Source organism: Typopeltis vanoorti, chromosome 1 (assembly GCF_054136105.1).
Source record: "Typopeltis vanoorti isolate ZY-2024b chromosome 1, IOZ_Tvanoo_1.0, whole genome shotgun sequence".
In the NCBI taxonomy this organism is placed as follows: domain Eukaryota; kingdom Metazoa; phylum Arthropoda; class Arachnida; order Uropygi; family Thelyphonidae; genus Typopeltis; species Typopeltis vanoorti.
The window spans coordinates 42072098-42092636 of record NC_143549.1 but is presented as its reverse complement, the minus strand read 5'-3'; the positions used below and the strand labels follow the sequence as shown (position 1 = coordinate 42092636).

General features: G+C 36.2%; 1 protein-coding gene across 1 annotated transcript in view; it reads right to left on the bottom strand.

Moving 5' to 3' along the window:
• Positions 1-20539, bottom strand: part of LKRSDH (lysine ketoglutarate reductase/saccharopine dehydrogenase) — a 363892-nt gene that overhangs the window by 74758 nt on the left and 268595 nt on the right. The gene's annotated exons all lie outside the window — the stretch shown is intronic.

The window sequence follows — 20539 nt, the reverse complement described above, 5'->3', positions numbered from 1 at the left end:
AATGGTTGTTATAATTAGCTGTTGCAGAAGTATTACAATTTCATTTAATATCAAAAGCATACATGTATGTGCATATAATACATACAAAAAATGACAGTTATTCATTCTTTGAAAGATATTTTATTATTACATTTTATTTTATTATATAAAATTAATTATTCTTCAAGAGAAGACAAAATCTGCAGAGAGTAGCCACTGAAGAACTCTAGAATAGATTTTACTCTAATAACTACCACAGATGTTTTGAGCATATATATAATATTAATATCAAAAATTTTTGAAATTCTCTTTGAGAAAGAGAAGTACAATGTATTGTCTCAGCAAAACCATATTGGATTTTCAGTCACATGAAGGTCAGTTATATACCGAAGAGAGTACATGAAAGAACACTGCAATCTACTTGAACTGTGATGGGAATTTACTTAAGTTTTTTGTGTCAACCCCAATCGAGTACAATAAAATCCCACTTGACTTAAAGGATAAGAAATGATCCTGTAAGAGACCAGCTAACACACTTTCACTTGAAAATCTTTATAAAGATTCTTCATATCCTGAACAGGATTTTAAGGTCTTTCCAACCCAAGAAATGTCATGCCATAGCTTTAATGACACCTCCACATTAATCACATAAAACATATTAGACACAGCAAAAAATTATTAAAATTAGCAAACTGATATTGTGAACAGAAAGTACAAAATATCAGTTTGCCAATTTCAAGCAATTTAAAGAGAAAGAATATAAGGTAAATTGTATTGTAAGCTCATCATCATGCATATCAAGTGGCCTGTTCCAGCCTTAGAAGTCATCGTTGAATCTTTTAAGAGGACATCCTGGTTTCCCTTTTCCTAATGGCTTGTACTTCAAGGCTTGTTTTGGTAATCTTTCTATTTTCATTGTTTGAACATGTCCCATCCATTTATGTTTATATTTTTTAATTTTTTCTATTACTGATTCTTGGTTTAATTCTTTCATAATTTCTTTGTTTCTTTTGTGATCAAATAGAATATACTTTGCAGTTTTTCTCATAAACTTCATTTCTGCTGTTATTAATCTTCGTTTGTCTTTTTGTTTTATTTTCCAGATTTCACTTCTATACAATAAGACTAATAGGGCTAATGTATTGTATACTTTTAGTCTGGTTTGTTTTGGTTTGGTTTAAATATTGTTTTGATAGTTTGGGTCTCCTGCAATGAGTCTACTGACTCCATGGAGATACCCGTAGTAATAATAATAATAATAATATGGATATCTCCATGGAGTCAGTAGACTCACTGCAGGAGACCCAAACTATCAAAACAATATCTATCATATCTCTTCTTGAATTCATTTACAGACAAAGAACTCATAACTGAGTCAGGCAATGCATTCCACTCATTTGCCACCCTCCAGTCAAAAAACCTCGTTCTCACACCCTTGTTAACCACACTTTTCCTCAACTTCCAGGGATGACCTCTTGTTCTTCCATCACTATCAACACAGCTGAAATATTTCTCCTGCATCAATCTTATAAAAACCTTTTAGTAATTTAAATGTTGCTATCATATTCCCCCTCTTCTCTGCCTATCAACCAGCCACTGCAATCCACAAGCTCTCAAATATATCAATGTAGAGAGCATTTTTTACATCACTCACCAACTTAGTCACTCTCCTCTGAACCCTCTCCATAACCTCCTCATTGCCAATGAGAAGGTTATGGAGAGAGTTCAGAACAATCTTGAACACCCAAGGAATCCAGGTGACCAGACTGGAGCGCAGTAATCCAAATGTGGAAGTATCAACGCCTTATAAAGGGGAATAATAACCTCTTTGTCTCTGGATGTTAGTGTGTTCTTCAATAACCAAGTAATTCTATGTGCAATCTTTGACACCTTAGCAATATGTCCTCTGAACTTTATCTCCCTATCTGCCAACACCCCTAAGTCCCTAGCCTCATCAATCTCTTGGAGTACCATTCTATCAATGTAGTACACAGCTGGTAATCTTTTAATCGCAAAATGCATAACTTTACACGTTTCCATATTGAACTAACATCCATTTACCTTTTGCCAGCTTATTTAAATCATCATGCAAACTCTCAACACCAGCTTGATTTTTTTATTATGCTATCCAACTTTGCATCATCAGCAAACAACTGAATATCTCCAAGTCATTTTCTATATCATTTATGTACAAATTAAACAATAAAGGCTCAAGCACAGAGCCCTGAGGCACACCACTGGTCACCTGCCTCATCCTGGACTCTGCCCCTCCATACACCACTTTTTGGTATCTCTCCATGAGCCATTCTCTTATCCATATCACCAGTTTAGTATCCATTCCCATCTGCTCCAATTTGCAGAACAGTATTTCATGGGGTATGCTGTCAAAAGCCTTAGCAAAATCCAGAAGTACCACTGTGTAGCCACTGCCCTTGTCCTACTGAGATGTCATTCTATTATAAAAAGTTAATTGCTAAGGCAAGATCGACCTTTAACAAAAACCAAGTTGGCCCCTATAGAGTATCATATTTTGATCCACCCATTTTTGAATTCTGTTTTTAACCAACTTTTCCAATACTTTTACCACCACACCAGAGATGGTGATTGGTCTGTAATTAACTACTGCAGTCTTAGAGCCACCTTTATGCAAAGGAACCACTTTGCCTTCCTTCCACTCCCTAGGGACCATACCAGAGTTCAAACTTAAGTTAAATAACCAAGTAAGAGGCATTGACAATTCCTTTGCACATTCACGCAACACCCAAGCTGATATTTCATCTAAACCTACAGCAGTGTTTGCATTTAAATTCTGCAATATACTAAGTACCTCTGATTTATTAACTTCAATTCTCACATTAGTTATTGATGCAGGTACAGAGATATCATCACTTGGGTGATAGACTTTAGAAAAGTGATCACTCAGTAACTCTACTATTACATCTGAATTGGTCACCTCAATACTATCAGCATCCATTGAAGTTATCCTTCCAAAGTCATTCTTCCTTTTACTTGCCACATAGCAGAACAACTCTTTGGGTTACTCTTGATCTCCTTGGCTAAGGTCTTCTCATAATCTGATTTAGCTTTTCTTACTATGCTGGTAACCTTCCTAGCTTGAGCCTTGTACTGCTTATGGGTGTACTGATCGCCTTTCTCCTTGTAAATTCTCCATAACATTTTCTTTTTTTGCAGATCAAGCTTGATACTACTGCTCATCCATCTAATGCCTACCTTGTTTGTCTTCCTGACAATGAGAATACATTATGATATTGCCTTCCTCAGATACCCACTGATTTTATCCCATGCACTGCTAACATCTTTCCCCTGTGCAATATTGTTCTGCCACGGGACGGCTGTTAGCTCACTCCGAAGCTCGTTATAATTAGCTAGCCTGTAGATCCGTATATATGCCCCTTCTTAAGAGAGAAATCCACAAATTTTGCAACATCCCAAGTCAATACCACATGATCAATCTCACCAATTGGAGGTAACGAGGACACCTTACTTATGCATATATCCTCTGAACCAATGACCAGGTCCAACACTTTCACACCATGAGTTCCTTCAGTTATGTGCTGTTTCAGGTAATTATCTCTTAGAAGTTGTATGAATTCCATTTCCTTTTTGCCACGTGATATTTCCTCCTTCCAATTGATATCACCATAATTAAAATTCCCATAATAATCACTAAACCTGCACTCATTGCACTAATTTGCTGATACATGAATTCAATATCTCCCGCTGTACTCCCTGGCCTATAGCAGCATTCAACTGTATATTTGGTAGCATTGGTCACTATTTCACACCAGACTGCCTCAAATGAACTCTCATTCATATGTCTATCATCTTGATATACTACTTTCTTTGGCTGCAACACATCAGCTATCATCAACAGTACCCCCCCCTGTTCTATCTTCTCTGTCCTCCCTGAAAATGCTGTATCAATCACATTTAATTCCAGTAACATCTTCTGTGGACAACCAAGTTTCACTATGCCTACAACTTTTGGTGAGATTGCACTGACTAATGCCAAAAGTTCTTCCCTCTTATCTCAAATGCATCTTGGGTGATAGTATGCAAACATTTATTAGTATACAAAAATTGCAGATTCCCTTTAGTTCTTGTACCAGACTTAGAACCAATATACATGTCACTAATTTCAGTAGTCCCATGCCAATTTTTATCCACTCTATTCTGCGAATAAGGATCAACAAATATACATTCATGCATAAGTTTCTCCTTCTTATACTTAACCTTTTCCATTTTAGTTTTCCCCCAATTACTTCAACGTGTTCAGAAAACAGTAACTTCTTCAATTGCTTACCTTCCATGTTCAGATGCAATCCACCTCTTGCATACAACTGTCTTTTGTCTTTTTCAAACACACTCCAGACATCAACAAATTACAGATCTCCTTTTTTTTTTTTTTGCACATTCTTGCAAACATATATTTCATTATCATCACTCGTCCTACTTAATCATATTTGTCAAAACGTGGCAGCACACACACACTATCCTCCCTTTGATACTTTTCTTCATCTTTTGCTACCCGATTAATACTACCATGATGTGCTGTTAATTTCAGCACAAAATATGTTACTAATTTTGATAAATTAGTGTATCCAACATGTTTTTTTTTACACATTAAATGGCATATCATTCTCGTAACTGCACCATGGTGGTAGTCCAAAGTACAGACTGGCTTGTATATATTCCCATTAGTAGTATGCCTTTTCTCCCAATTCTATCTGGTGATATATATATATATATATATATATATATATATATATGTATGTATGTATGTATTTTTTTTTTGCTTTTATATACAAATTTGAACAAAAACACATAATATTGGCATGTTAAACAGTGCTAAATTAGATAATCATAGCTATGACAACTTTCTCATTCTACTGGAGGCTTGAAGTGCTTTTGTGTGTGTGTGTGTGTATATATATATATATATATATACACACACATATATATATATACATACATACACACACACCTAAACCTCTTTTTAAGCGATAGATATATTCCTAAAAATTATGCGTAAAAAGAACTACTGACTCCATAGAAATAGTGAAGATTGGTTCCAAACCTGAAATATAAGCTAAATAATGAAAAAAAAAAAATTTTTTTTTTAATTCGTTAGGATCATATTTATTAACAAACACGTATATAACACACATACATATAATGAATTTTAATAACTTAAAAAAAACATTCATTTCAGTTGTTTGCTAATGATTCTATAAAAAAATTATGTTATTCACTATCAGTTTCTGACAATAAATGTGAAAGTTTTCATTTTCGTGAGACTGTAATATCAATAGAACTAGATATGGTATTATCGTCATTGACTTCCGCCTGGACTTTGGAATTCTTCTTGTCATGTCAAACAAAAGTACCACTGGTTGTTTCAGTATATTTTAGGCACGAACTCAGTTACTAATCGCTGTGTTGATGCTTTAGATAAGTCGCGATATAATTCTCTGTATAAAGACATTAACAACTTAAGCTCACGTGTAAACTTCCCAGCACGTTCTTCATTTGGATCATGTCGGGCAAAATAATTGCTACATTACTGGCCAGTTTAAGACCTTTAATTATATCAGCAGTAAAAGTAGGATTATCTTGATCATTATCATTAACTTCTTCGCTTTCCGGAGTCTCAGAAACAATCTCCATTATTTCGTCTTCGCTAAGAGGTTTATCAATTAACAATTCTTCGATATCTGCCGACGTAAGATCATCGAATCTTTCACCGCCAATTTCACATGCCAAACTTATTATATTGGGGAATTCTGCAGTATGATTGAAAGGAACAGGAGCATTCTCTTTAACACATGCAGACCAAATCGCTTTCCAGCATGCGTTCATAGTTTCTGGTCTCAATTCAGATAACGATAATCAAACCTGATCAATACAATCCATAACTGAAAATTTTTTCCACACATCCATAACTGACAGTGTTTCATCATCATTGAGCTTGTTCAAAACGTACCGAAATGTTCGTCTGACATAATATGTTTTAAAAGTCGCAATTATACCCTGATCTAGAGGTTGTAGCAATGATGTGGTATTGGGCGGCAGAAAAAAAAATTGCACATTTGGGTGTTCTATGGCAGAATGACCAGGTACATTATCAAGAATCAAAAGCACTTTAAATTCGAGACCCTTGTCATTCAAATAGAGCCTAACTTCTGACACAAAATGTTTGTGGAACCACTCAGTGAAAATATCAATGGTCACCCAAACGTTTTTGTTGGCCATCCAATAAACTGGCAATTTTTGAAAATCTATGCCTTTTATTGGCTGTGATCTTAATGATCGATTTATGAGCAGTGGTTTTAACATTCGATCTTCTAAAGCGTTCGAACAAAATAGGAGTTTATGCGATCCTTTGCTGCTTTGAACCCACCAACAGTTTTTTGCATTTTTGATATGTAAGTTCTGTTTGGCATTTTTTTCCAGAAAGGCCGGTTTCATCCATATTTCAAACTTGTTCATGAGTGTAACCTCCATCTTTAATTATTTTAGCAAGTTTTTGTAAAAATGCTTTAGCAGCTGTTTCACCTCTAATTTTTATATTATGAAGGGCATGTCTTTTAATAAACTTAGCCAGCCAACCATTGCTTGCATGAAATTCATATTTTTTCCTTGATTGAGATGAAGTATCTGGCTGCAGTTTTTTAATCTGCTCATAAAATCTCAATGCTGATTGCTTGATGGAATTTCCATCACCTGGCATTCTTTTTTGTACATTATCTTCTATCCAACATCACTAAAGCTTTTTTGGCCTTTTCTAGAACAACATCTCTTGTGTATGATGATAATTTCGCACTTGATTTTGTACCAGAACATACCGCTTTTCTAATAGCCTCTTCATTTTTCTTTATAGATCTGACAGTTGAATTCACGGACTCCAAAATGCTTACCCAGCCGTCGCACCTTCTCCAATTTGAAGACAATCTAAAATTTGAATTTTTATATCCAAGGAAAGAGCTTTCTTTTTTTTTTTTGGTTATTGGCAACATCATGTAAGGGCTAGAATAAAATCTTCGATTAATGAAATAAAAGTTTGAAAATTACATATAGCTTACCATTTATTATTTCTTGGCAAAATTATTAATTTCATAACGCGATTTTTATTTTGATTTCACTTAAAAAATGCAAATACAAAACAAACAAAAAGTGCGGTAAATGTTGTCTACTCAAACACCAAATTCAAACTGCTAAGAACTGCTTTTTTATGTGCAGTCAGTTATGTAATTTGGGGAATTCCCAATAAGTGAAATTCGTAAGAATTTAGAATTTTCTTAATTGAAACGAGAATGCAATTCTACAAAATTCTCAGAATTTTCTTGAATTACGGATTTTTTTCGTAACTTAGACTTTAGGTTGGTAGCATAAAAGTGAATAAAAATCGCGTAAAAAAATATTTTTGATATCCCAATTTGCGTAAAAAATATTCGCATAAAAAGAGTTTTAGGTGTATATATACCCTATATAACATTGATAAAAAAAAATTTTAAAAATCCTTAGTCCACCCACAGTACAAATATGCTATAGGTTTGCACACAACCTTTTGTGCATGAGAGAGCTATATAAAAAAAAAAATATATAAATAAAATAAAATAAAAACAGTCATTGCTTCTAGCATATAATCTACTGTCAAAAGCCATTCCATTTATTTTCAACTCTAATGAAGAAAAATAATTTATTGTTTATAGTTTTGCATAAGACTATACAGTACGTGTGTAGAGGCTTAAGTGCTGTGAGGACATCATGTTGGAGGCTTAATGGATATTTTTACAACACTTAAAAAGAATTAAAATAGACTTTAATGCTTCCTATATTTCGTCCTAGTCACTAGGACATCTACGGGGATTACAAAAAAATTAATGTAACATATGCACAAATAACAAACAATACTAAGCCCAACCACGTGGGTGACACTAAAGTCCTATCTAGGTAGAGCGCCCTCTATGGGCGGTAGTAGGTGGCCTGGAATGTAAGGTGGGACCTCTGGTGATGAGTGTTTCCCAAATCTTCGGAAGCTTAATGCACCCATATTTATTGAGATTTGGTTGGTTTTTGAGAGCTGCTGCTGCTGCTTCTAAGAAAAGTCTCTCTTTCTTGAATTTGCTGTGGTGGAGCATGGTGGTTTTCTTCCATGATACTCTGTGGGTGGTGTCCAAAACATGGTCAGCCAAGCCTGAATGGCCATAGTTGTGTTTGAAGAACTTCTCCGCCAAAAAGTAATTTATCATATGCCCAACGCACGGCTCTCCTGAAACTACGTAAAGAAAAAAGTATCGTCATCACCAGAGCGGATAAGGGTAATGCCACAGTCGTTCTTAATACCAGCGAATATAAGCGTAAAATGAACATTATCCTCCGCAATCCCGCTACCTACATCCCGCTAGAACACGACCCCACAAAAACACAAGTTAAGAAACTTAAAATTTTACTCAAAAAAGTATCTTCCTGGCCCCCAGATGTCACGAAAAAACTTAAACCTTTCCGCTCCCGTCCCCCCCGAATATACGGTTTACCAACAAACCCAACTCCCCACTCAGGCCTATAGTAGATGCTACCAATGCACCTTGCTATAGACTATCTAAACAGCTGGCCAACTCTCTGATCCCCCTCACCGGAAAGTCCCCTTCCTATATAAAAAACTCGACCCACTTTAAAGCCCTCACAGAAAATTTAACCTTGAAGAAGACAGACATAGTGGTAAGCTTTGATATCTCCTCTTTGTTTACCAATATTCCCTTAATTGACACCTTATCTCTCTTAGAAAAGGTTTTTCCCTCTGACATCTTAGATCTCTTTTCCTTTGCCATTAACTCTGGATATTTCTCTTGGAACAACAAAATCTACAAGCAGATAGAAGGAACTGCCATGGGTTCCCCCCTCTCACCCCCCCTTGCCAATTTCTATATGGAAGATTTCGAAAAACGAGCCATAGACTCAGCCCCACTCAAACCTTCTATCTGGCTAAGATATGTAGATGATGTTTTCTCTATTTGGCCTCATGGCCCAGACACGTTAGACTCCTTCCTCAGTCATCTCAATAGTCTACATCCAAGAATCCAGTTCACTATGGAAAAGGAAAAGAACAATTGTTTACCCTTCCTAGACACCTTAGTCACACGCCTGCCTAATGATACACTTACCTTCACCGTATACAGAAAACCCACACACACAGGCAGATACATTCACAAACTCTCCCACCACCACCCCTCTCAACAATATGGCATTATTAAAACTCTTACCAAGAGAGCCCACAATCTTTGTTCCAGTGGAACTGCCCTCACTAATGAGCTTAACCACATACACAGCACTTTCCTCTCCAATGGCTACAGCGATCACAGTATCAAAAAAATAATCAACTCCTCCCCCATTCCCCTTCCTTCTCGTCAACAAGATTTTAAAAATGCCATCACCATACCCAACATCCGTGGCACATCTGAAAAAATAGCCAAGATACTAAAACAATACAATCTACACACAACATACAAGCCCCACCGCAAACTGGCTACCCTTATCCATTCTACGAAAGATCAGCTCCCTCCTCTCTCTCTGCCTGGAGTTTACAAAGTACCCTGTTCCTGTAAGCTGGCGTACTTTGGACAGACAGGCAGATCAGCATCCATCCGTCTAGAGGAACACAAGTCTTACATCTTCAAACACAACTATGGCCATTCAGGCTTGGCTGACCATGTTTTGGACACCACCCACAGAGTATCATGGAAGAAAACCACCATGCTCCACCACAGCAAATTCAAGAAAGAGAGACTTTTCTTAGAAGCAGCAGCAGCTCTCAAAAACCAACCAAATCTCAATAAATATGGGTGCATTAAGCTTCCGAAGATTTGGGAAACACTCATCACCAGAGGTCCCACCTTACATTCCAGGCCACCTACTACCGCCCATAGAGGGCGCTCTACCTAGATAGGACTTTAGTGTCACCCACGTGGTTGGGCTTAGTATTGTTTGTTATTTGTGCATATGTTACATTAATTTTTTTGTAATCCCCGTAGATGTCCTAGTGACTAGGACGAAATATAGGAAGCATTAAAGTCTATTTTAATTCTTTTTAAGTGTTGTAAAAATATCCATTAAGCCTCCAACATGAAGACTATACAGTTACAGAAAAAAGTATGCATAACACCATTTAAGTGATATAACTGTATATCACCATTTAAGCCCTTTCCAATGTCATTTACATACAAATTAAATAATGGCCCTAGAACAGATGCCTGGGGCACACAACTAGTGACTTTCCCCTTTGGGAATATCACTCTCCCATACACAACCTGCTGATACCTATCAGACAGGCAATCTCCAATCCAACACACTAATCTACTATCCAACTCCATCTGTTCCAATTTAACTACTAGTTTGTCGCATGGCAATCTATTGAAAGCCTTTGCAAAATCTAAATATATTACTGCATATGCATCCTCCTTGTCCAATGCATTCACTACCTTGTTATAATAAGCAAGTATATTGCTAAAACATAATCTTCCTTCTTCAATGCTGTACATTAAAGAGAATTCTGCTGGTCAACCCAGTTCGGAATCTTTGTTCACACTAGCTTCTCTAACACCTTGACCACAACTCCACATACACGCACACACACAGTAAATGGCCTATAATTCGAAGCCTTAGTCCTATCACCCCTTTTATGAAGCAGAACAATTTTGCCATCTTTTCACTCCTTTGGGACTTGAGATAATCTAAAATGTTACTCATGTTAAAAATGTAAGTTAAAGCTGTTGTTAACTTCCTGGAACATTATCATTATAATGGTGTCTCCATGGAGTCAGAAGACTCATCGCAAGAAAACCCTACAATGACACTCCAACCATTATTCACACAATACCTATCATACTTCTTAAACTCATTCACAGATGAAGCAATCAGAACCACCTCTGGAAATGCATTCCACACATTCACCACTCTCAAGACACATGGTGATATACCATCAAATTCCGTGGCCTTGATGACATCAAGTTTACTCAATTTCTCATAAAACTTCTGCTCACTCACTATCATTGTTTCCTTCTCCATTCCCACTGCTCTCAAGTTCTGTATTTTGTCACAAACACAAAGAAGTGAATACTTTAATGAACTGTTCATTAAACACTTCTGCTAAATTCTCCTTGGTGTTTATCATTCTCCCATTATCGCTGACCAACATCCTCCTCCCATAACCATTCTTCCTTCTACTGGCCACATATTGAAAAAAACATCCAAGGATTTCTTTTAGCATTATTGCTTGGTCATCCATTTTACACCTACCTTATTTAATCTCCTGACCTTGGAATATGATCACAAATTGCCTCTGCTAGATGCTTCCTGCATACAGACCAAGCAACACTGATTTCCTTCCCATTCAATTCCTCATTCCATGATATTGCTGCAAGTTGCCCTCCTAAGTTTGCCATAATCATCTACTTTATAGTTCCACATATAACCCTTTTTCAGAAAAGTCCTGATGTGGCTGACCACCACCACACAAATGATCACTTCATGGTGGTCACTTTCACCAACTGGAGGAAGATATGCCACTTCATTTACAACAATATCTTCTGATGAGATAATCAAATCCAAGACTCTCGATCCACATGTGACCCTTGTTACATACTAAATTCATTCATCAAGAAATTCATTCCTTTTGGTTCCCTCTTCGTTCTAGTCTATATTACTATAATTGAAATCTCTCATTATGATCACCCTTTTCTTATTAGCCAGATCAATTTGTCTAAAACACTGCTGCCACATTACCAGGTCTATAGCAATGCCCTACTAAATATTTAATCTTGTCCACCTCCACTTCACAGAATACTGCTTCAAAACCACTATCAGTGTTTGCTCTTTGCAGTTCCACCAAAGATGGGCAAAACTCCTCTGCCATCATCAATAGGACTACTCCTCCATCTCTATTCCTGTCAGAATGTTCATCCTTGTTCAACCATCTCACTTATACCAACAATTTTTGGGCAATTGAAGTCTATCAATTTCTAGATATACTGTTGATCTTTGCTTAAGACATATGATAGACTACCACATGAAAGGTTGTTGCATAAACTAGAGAATATGAGATTGGAATATAAGCTATTGGATTTGATAAGTGAGTGGCTGATGACTTCAGTGATATCAGAAAGAGGTATATGGGAGGGGATTTGACAGGTTTAATGACCAGAAATCAGGCCTTGGACTATTCTTTTTTCATTTTTACATATATTCATCCTGTACACAAGAGATTGCAAGACCTATAGGTACATCAGTGTTATAAGCACTGAGGTAGACGTTCAATGATTTTTTTTTTTTTGAATTGCAGGCTGTTTGGAAATACTTCTTGAGGAAGACTGTTCCAGAGAACAGGGTGGATGGAATAAAACAGGATGAATAGAAGCATGTTTGGTGTTTGCAGTTGCACAGTAAAGGGATGCAAGAAGTTGAAGCCCTTGTATTAACAGGTACAACAGAATTTTGAGGAATGATGGTTGCCAATTCATTAAAGCAGTGACCATGGAAGTACCTGTAGAATAGACCTTTATCTCACTGCACCTGTGAGGTAGAGGTTGAAATGAGTCTTTAAAAGAGAGAGATATCATTGAGCCTAACTGCATGCTTAGGTGCAGTCAGGCTCACCACCCTAAACATGTGAGCAGTATTCTAAATATGGATGGATTTGGTCTTTGTACATAGTGAAGAGCTGGTTGAGTCTAAAAATAGACTATTAAACAAAAGAGAATGCAAAATTTCTTGGGTGCTGAGGAGGCCACTGATGTGATGTGTTTATGCCAGGAAAGACTGGAGGTAAACGTTAGTCCAAGCAAAGAGATCTGATTTTGTCTGGTAATTTGTGCATTTCTGATGTTAAGGGCAGGTGAGCAGGGATCTCTTTTGTGCAAGAAAAGAGAAGACTGTGTTTTGGTGGCATTGAACATAGCAAAGTTGTCCTTGCCCAATTGGAGGATGGTATGTAGATCAATGTTTAAGGCACTAGTTGTAGATTTTGTAGCCTGGGATGTTTTTTTTTTTTTTTTTTTAATTGCAGGCTGTAGTTGTTTGGAAACAACTACAAAATAACTACTAACCCCCGCCCACAGTTTTGCAAAAACTGTGGATGGGGGTTAGTAGTTATGAGTAGGCCATTTGTGTACAAGAGAAAGAGAGTATATGATGGGATGTACTCTTGAGGCGCTCCAGCATTGGTAGTGAAGCTTGAAAAGAGGGAGCCATCTACCATGACTCACAGAGAACAACTAAAGAGAAAGCCAGCTACCCAAATACAGAGGATGGTAATTTGTTGAGCATGCCTTGATATCAGACCTGGTTAAAAGATTTGGAAGGATCAAGGGCACAGTACAAGGTTTCTCCAAACCTTTCCATGATACATGTCCAATGGTGGGTGATATAAGACACATGGTCATCCATGGATCTAGAATGGCATCTCCATACTGGTGGTTACTGATTAATTTGTGGTCCTTGATGTGTGCCATATGGAATTGTGGGTGATGAGTTTGCCCAGGAAGATGACCACACTATTTGGATAGCTGGAGTGGTCAAGTTTCATGGAAAGGAATGTGAAGAGATATGAGTGGTTATTAGGTTTGGAAACTAGTAAATGCAACAAATGAAAGTTACTAAATGGGGAAGGAAACCTTAAGCCATTAAAAGGAAGGAATCCTAAATTAGACATTCTCTTGCAGGAAATGTCAGATTTCACAAAGACACAGGTACCACCACCACCCTTGTGGTGAAAAGAATCCATGTGTAGTTTACTCCTACACTGTGACGTCACTTGGATCAAAGTTCTTCGTTTCTTTTTATTAGTTCCACTAATCAGACAGCAGTAGATGTAGATGCCATCTGAGTTTGTCAGAAATAAGATGCCTGGTTTGGAAGACTGCAAGTGATGGTGGAGATCATTTATATTTATGTTAATATGATGGATGTGAGTAAAGCAGACATGAAAGAGAGGTTTTAATGAAGAGATTCTGGTATGGTTTGTATGTTGTGGCTGGTTGTGATGTGACTTTTTTGATGGGATTAATTTATGAGAGAGATTCCCTTTTGTCACAGTGTCACTGTTATTGTTTGTGAGTATAGCTTTGACCATAAGTTTACATGGAAGGATATAGTGGGAATGTGCATTGAGAGAAGATATATTCTTGAACATGACTTCCATACACAGAGAAACTTAATCTATATATTAATGATATTGGAAAGAGCCTGTCAGGAAATCAATTTTTTTTTTTTTTTTTTTGCTAATGATGATGCAAAGGTGGATAGGACAATCAGAAATACTACTGACATTCAGCATTTACAGGGTGATTTGAACAGGCTGGTAGTGTGGGCAAATGATAATGGCTATCAATTCAATGTTAGTAAATGTAATCCTTTCTTTTTATCTTCAAAAAAAAAAAAAAAAAACACACAACACTTCATAAACATCAAAGACATTACATTAGAAAAAGATGATTTATTAGTCAGTTTTGACGTCTCTTTACGAATGTCCCAATCAATGACACAATCCTTCTCCTACAGAACAAATTCCCTCCAGATATCACGGCGCTTTTTGCGCATGTATTACGGTCGGGTTATTTTGTATGGCAAAACGCCTTCTACTTATAAAAAGAAGGCACAGCCATGGGCTCGCCATTATCCCCCCTCCCTATTGCTAACTTTTACATGGAACATTTCGAGCAACTTGCCCTAGATTCCTCCCCTCTAAAACCCAGTCTGGCTTAGATACGTTGACGATGTTTTCGCGATCTGGTCCCATGGTCGCCCGACATTAGACACATTCCTTGGCCACCTAAACAAACAACACAAATGCATACAGTTCACAACTGAAATTGAAAAACAAAACACGCTTCCGTTTCTAGATACACTTGTCACACATCTTCCCTCAGGCAATCTTACCTTCACTGTTTACCGAAAACCGACACATACGGGACAATATACACATAAACTCCTACCACCACCCAACACAAAAACTAGGTGTAATCAACACGCTAAAAAACAGAGCTCAGACGATTTGTTCCAGTGAACAGACACTGAAAGACGAATTTAAAATTATCAGTAATAACTTACAAAAAAATGGATAAAGCCAAAACACTATAAACAAAATTCTCTACAAAACCACAATAAAAAACAAATTAAAGGAATATCAGACAAAATAAACAGAGTACTACAAAAGTACAACCTCAAAGCCACCTTAAAACCTCCTGCAAAATTAAAAAGCTTACTCAACTCATCCAAAGACCCACTCCCTCCACTAGCTCACCCTGGAGTATACCGGATTTATTGTATTGCAACATACCATATATAGGAGAAACAGGACGCACTATTCCTATTAGACAAAAAGAACATAAACAACAATTAAATATAATAATTATGATGAAGCTGGCCTTTCTGATCATGCCCTGAATACCTTACACAGAATTAACTGGAAAACCGCCAGCTGTCTACATCACACTAGAACATGGTATGAATGGAAATTCAAGGAAGCCTGTGAGATTATCAGCAACCACCCCAATCTGAACAACAATGATAGTTTAAAAATCCCAAACATATGGAAGGTATATATTCGACCTTCCTCACCAAGAACAACTATAAACAGGACCGTAAAAAATCCAGTATTGTAAATCAAAAAATAAGAATTGTAATACTAAAAATAGGACACCAATTGTTTCTGAAAGAAAACCATCTAAAAGAATGTTTATTCCTGTCATTGTAAAAATAGAATTTAGCTTGAGGTAAAAATTTATTTTTTATTTTATTTTTATTTTTCCACCAGAGGTCATGCCAGTAGAATAACATGTGATCAAATCATTGTTTCTCTAGCTTACAGTTAATGATGTAACTCAGCTTGTCCTGTATATTTATGTACACTCCAGATGATCTTGATGTGAAGATCGAAACGTCGGGATAATAAAAAAAGTTTTTTTTTTTTTTTTTTAAACACTCTTGTAAATTCCATAAAATTTTTAAAATGAATTAGTAAATGTAAACTTAATAAACTTTCTTGTGATGAGATATCCAATAGCATATTATTATACTGATGAGATTATTCTTGAGTAACTGACAAGGCTAGACTTAGTTACAATCTTTACAAAGCAAAGAGTGTAACTAAAGTTCAGAGGATAATTGCAGCGTCGAAACAAACACTAACATGTATGGATATTGAAATCATTTTGCGAGTCTTTATGAGTTTTGAAAACGACTGTATCTGTACTACTGTGTGCATGGGTTTCCAAGTGAAAAAGAAGCTGTGGAAGGTCTGAAAAGCAGAGTTACAAAGATGATAACAGGCTTATGGAATGCAGATTATGAAGAGAGAGACTGAGAGTATGTGGATTGCAGACACTGGTAAACAGGAGAAAGAGTGTTAATATGACAGAGGACACAGAATATTGGGTGATAAAATTTTTCATTATATGAAATGTGAAGAGAAGATGAGAGCATTCATGGAAGTTAAGTTTGTGTACAATTAACAAAGGGGTGGGAGCTAGATTTTTCTCTCACAGAACTGTGAGTGAGTGGAACAGTTTGACCTGAAGTGGAGAGTGCATCTAGTGGGAATGAGTTTAAAAAGAAATTATGACAGCTGATGTGGTCATGTGGTGTATGGCCTCCCTTGAGATCTAATAATAATAATAATAATAATAATTATAATTATTATAATTGGATTAGAAAATGTCTTGAAATTTTTGAAGCCAGTAAAAACATCAGAAAGTTACTAGCCGCTATCATGACCACATGGAAACCTCAACTAACAGTTCTAGGAAAAATACAGCACTTCAAGGTCGGTAAATGAAGGATACTAAAAGGAAAATTGGCAGCTGCTTAACTTGACAATGGTCTCAGCAGGACATGAAGAAAGAGAGAGAAAAGGTCTGATACTTGTTGCTCAAGAACAAGCCTATAAACAAATGCCTGGTATGTCCATTAAGTATCATGCCTCTCCTCACCATGACCCCAACATTGCTGTATCTATCCTTTTCAAGAATATTCTCATGGTGGTAAGGTACCATTTTCATGCCAGATCAAGTGCCATCTAGAATCGGAGGAAAAACTAAAATGACTCATTTGTAAAATGTAAATTAACTCATTCGTGTCTTGTCCAATTTTTATGGATACAATAACACTGAAAATGTGCTCTACTATGAGCTGTGGATAAAGGGATGCAGATTACAGGCCTTCAGGCTTACAGACCTAATTGTTGCAGACATTTTGCTACAGTTTGTTGAGATAACCTGCTATGCTACATTAATTACATTTTGTGCCCTGAGCCTGGATACAACATTATATGAGATTCCAAACTCCCGCAACATCAGTAATTCAGCAGCCTTCTTCAAGCTTTCCAATTTTTAGCTGTGTAAAATCATCTACATAATTTTTACTCTTGAGAGAAACAGATGTTGAAAAAGTTATTAAAAATGAAAATGCAAGAATATTACGGAACTTTAAAATTCATAGACAAACAGACGGACATCACTGTAATTGAACACCAACATGTGCAGTTTATTGATGTGGCAATGCCAGAAGAAAGTAAATTATAAGGAAAAAAAGGGAATGAAAAACAAATCAACTTGAAAGATCTGGAGATTGAAATTAAACAACTCTGGAGCAAAAGGGGAAAAACAAATCGCAGCCAGCCAGACAGACATCACTGTAGTTGAACACCAACACATGCTGTTTATTGATGTGGCAATACTAGGAGAAAGTAAAGTATAAGAGAAAAAAAGGCATGAAAAACTAATCAACTAGAAAAATCTGGAGATTGGAAATAAAGAACTTTGGAGCAAAAGGGCAAGAACAATTCCAATTATCATATGAAAAAGCCAAGTCTTCCAGATAAAATACCACCTCAACTCCAGAATTGGTACTTTTAGGAACATCATTTTATGACAATATCTAGTTGATTCCTAGGTCTTTGGATAAGGTCCAAATTAGATTCATTTGCAAGTCCAAGATATGTTGTTTCGTGTTGCTCTTTGACAGTATATTCTATTAAATGAATACAGAAATAATAATAATAATTTTATTTACTTATTTATATTTGTAATACATTACATGAACACAATTGTGCATAACAGATCCTTGCATGTGTTCAATTTTTAAATAATAATAACTGTTCGCAGCAGTTATTATAATATTAACAATTATGATTATTAGAGATTTTTTTGCATTTTTACACTATACACACACACACACACACACACACACACACACACAATAACAATAGACATAATTTCTCTATATGATAATTTTTTTTCTATTATCATCATACAGAGTATTTACATATGTAAAATTAAGACACATTACATTTTCTGCCCTGTACAAAATTTTGTACACAGTTCAGAGTACCTTATTTCGTTTTAATATTTTTTCTTTGAATATAAATGCACAATTCTTTTTTCATATTAGTATCATCGTTTATTAACATCATATTGACATATACATTAAAATAATTTGCAGTCTATGATTATGAGGATTAGTTGAATGAGGTGGGCTAATCCCACCTGCTTTGAAGCTAGAGTTAGCTTTTATGAAGAGAGTGTTTGGTGTTGTTTATGGATGGAATGTAGACATTGGATGCTGGTGATTTGTGATGCGTATTTAATTGTTAATGCTATATTGACTTCAGAGTTCATGTTTTAATGTTTTGTAGTTGTCAATGTGTTTTAAAAATTTCTTGGTAAGTTGTTGAGTAGTGTGGATATCAGATGTAATCTCACAAAAGAACCATATGATTCGTTGAAGAATCTGGGGATATAAAGAGTTGTTGTGGGACATGTTATGTGATATATGTCTGTTGTTACAATAGGTAATGTTGAAGTAATTCCTTAGTAATATTATGTAGTGTTTCAGATTTTTAATGCTCAGGATACTGTGTATCGCCATAAGCAGTTCGGATATTGACTGTTGTATATAAGGCCTCCAAATCACTGTTGACACAATTTTCCGATGTAATATTTCTAATTCTGTCAGGTGGCTGTTTGATGTTTTTGCATAGACCATTATACAGAACCTGAATATGGTAGAGATTCACAAATACCGTGCTATAGGAGTTTTTTTTATGTTAGATGGAATTATGTCTTTTACTTGGAAGAGTTTTGTTGTGATGATGATGTGGAGTTTAGTATGCAGGTATACTATATGTTTTGTCCATTTAAGGTGGCAATCTATGTTAAAGATATTCCGCATGTGTTACGAGTTTGATTTCAGGATATTGACAAGTATTTTGTTGTTAATGCAGTGGTATGTGACAGCATAGTGATAGTGGTGCAAAGCACTTGATTCTCAGATTATGTATTATAACATTTGTGTCTTGGTGCAGTTGATCACAATTGAGTTTTCTTAGAAGCATGTTGTGATTTCATTTAGGTTTTGTTGTGCTTTGGAGAGAGCTATGTTGATGTCTGTGTGGGTTGCTAGTAGCATGCATACCGATATATTTGACTTCATGTGGCCAGATGAACATCGTTAATGTACATGTTGAATAGAATAGGATGACAATATGGAGCCTTGTGGGACACCATGTTTTATTTGTATACCCTGGCTGTAATATGTGCCTATTTTTGATACTTGTGTTCTGTTTGAGAGAGAATTCCTGAACCAGGTATGCAGTGTTCCTCTTATTCTGATTGAGAATAGTTTGGTCAATAGTATGTCATGTTTCAAGTGTATCGGAAGCTTTAGTTAAGTCAAGAAGAATAAGGACAGCATACTTGTTTTTATTGAGGGCTTTGTTTATGGCAATGTCTTCTAATAAAGTGATGGTGCTTTTTTTGTTTTCTAAAAGCCATATTGGTTTCGTGAGATAATGTTGTACTTCTGCAAATAGTTCTGTAGTCTGGTGTGTGTGTTATTTTTTCAAGAATTTTTGAGATGACTGGTAGGTTAGCTATTGGTCTGCAATTCTGTGTATCATTACTTTTAACATGCCTGTAAATTGACATAATTATCACAGTTTTTAGTTGTGAAATAATGCCAGTGGGGTGCTTCAGGGTCAAAGTTGTATAACTGAGAGGAGACCTCCACATAGCCCTTAAAGGAATGCGGAGAACCGACCAGGGCTTCTGACCTAATGTTCAATTCTCACCTTCGTGTGGTGCACCCTGTTGGGAATCTATCTCGATACTGAACAAACGAGGATGGGCTGGCAATTTGCGATTTAGCCGACCAAACTGTATTCTTATTGGCTTAAACCAATATAGAAAATGATACCACACGACAAAATTTCATGCCGACTGTGGCGTCGCCCAGTTAAACAAGGTCCCCGTTGTTTTCGGCAGCGAAAAGTCAGCTACTGTAACAAATCTGAAAGCATACCCCACCTCAACACCACCAGAGTTAAAGATCGGTACTATCAACATAAGAAGCCTGAATGGCAAAGAAATGGAGCTAGCTTAAGAATTAGATAAGTACCAGATCGACATAATAGGGGTGACTGAAACAAAAACTGGTGAGATCTTACTGAGTAATAAATACAAAATGTTATATTCAGGAAATGACAATCAAG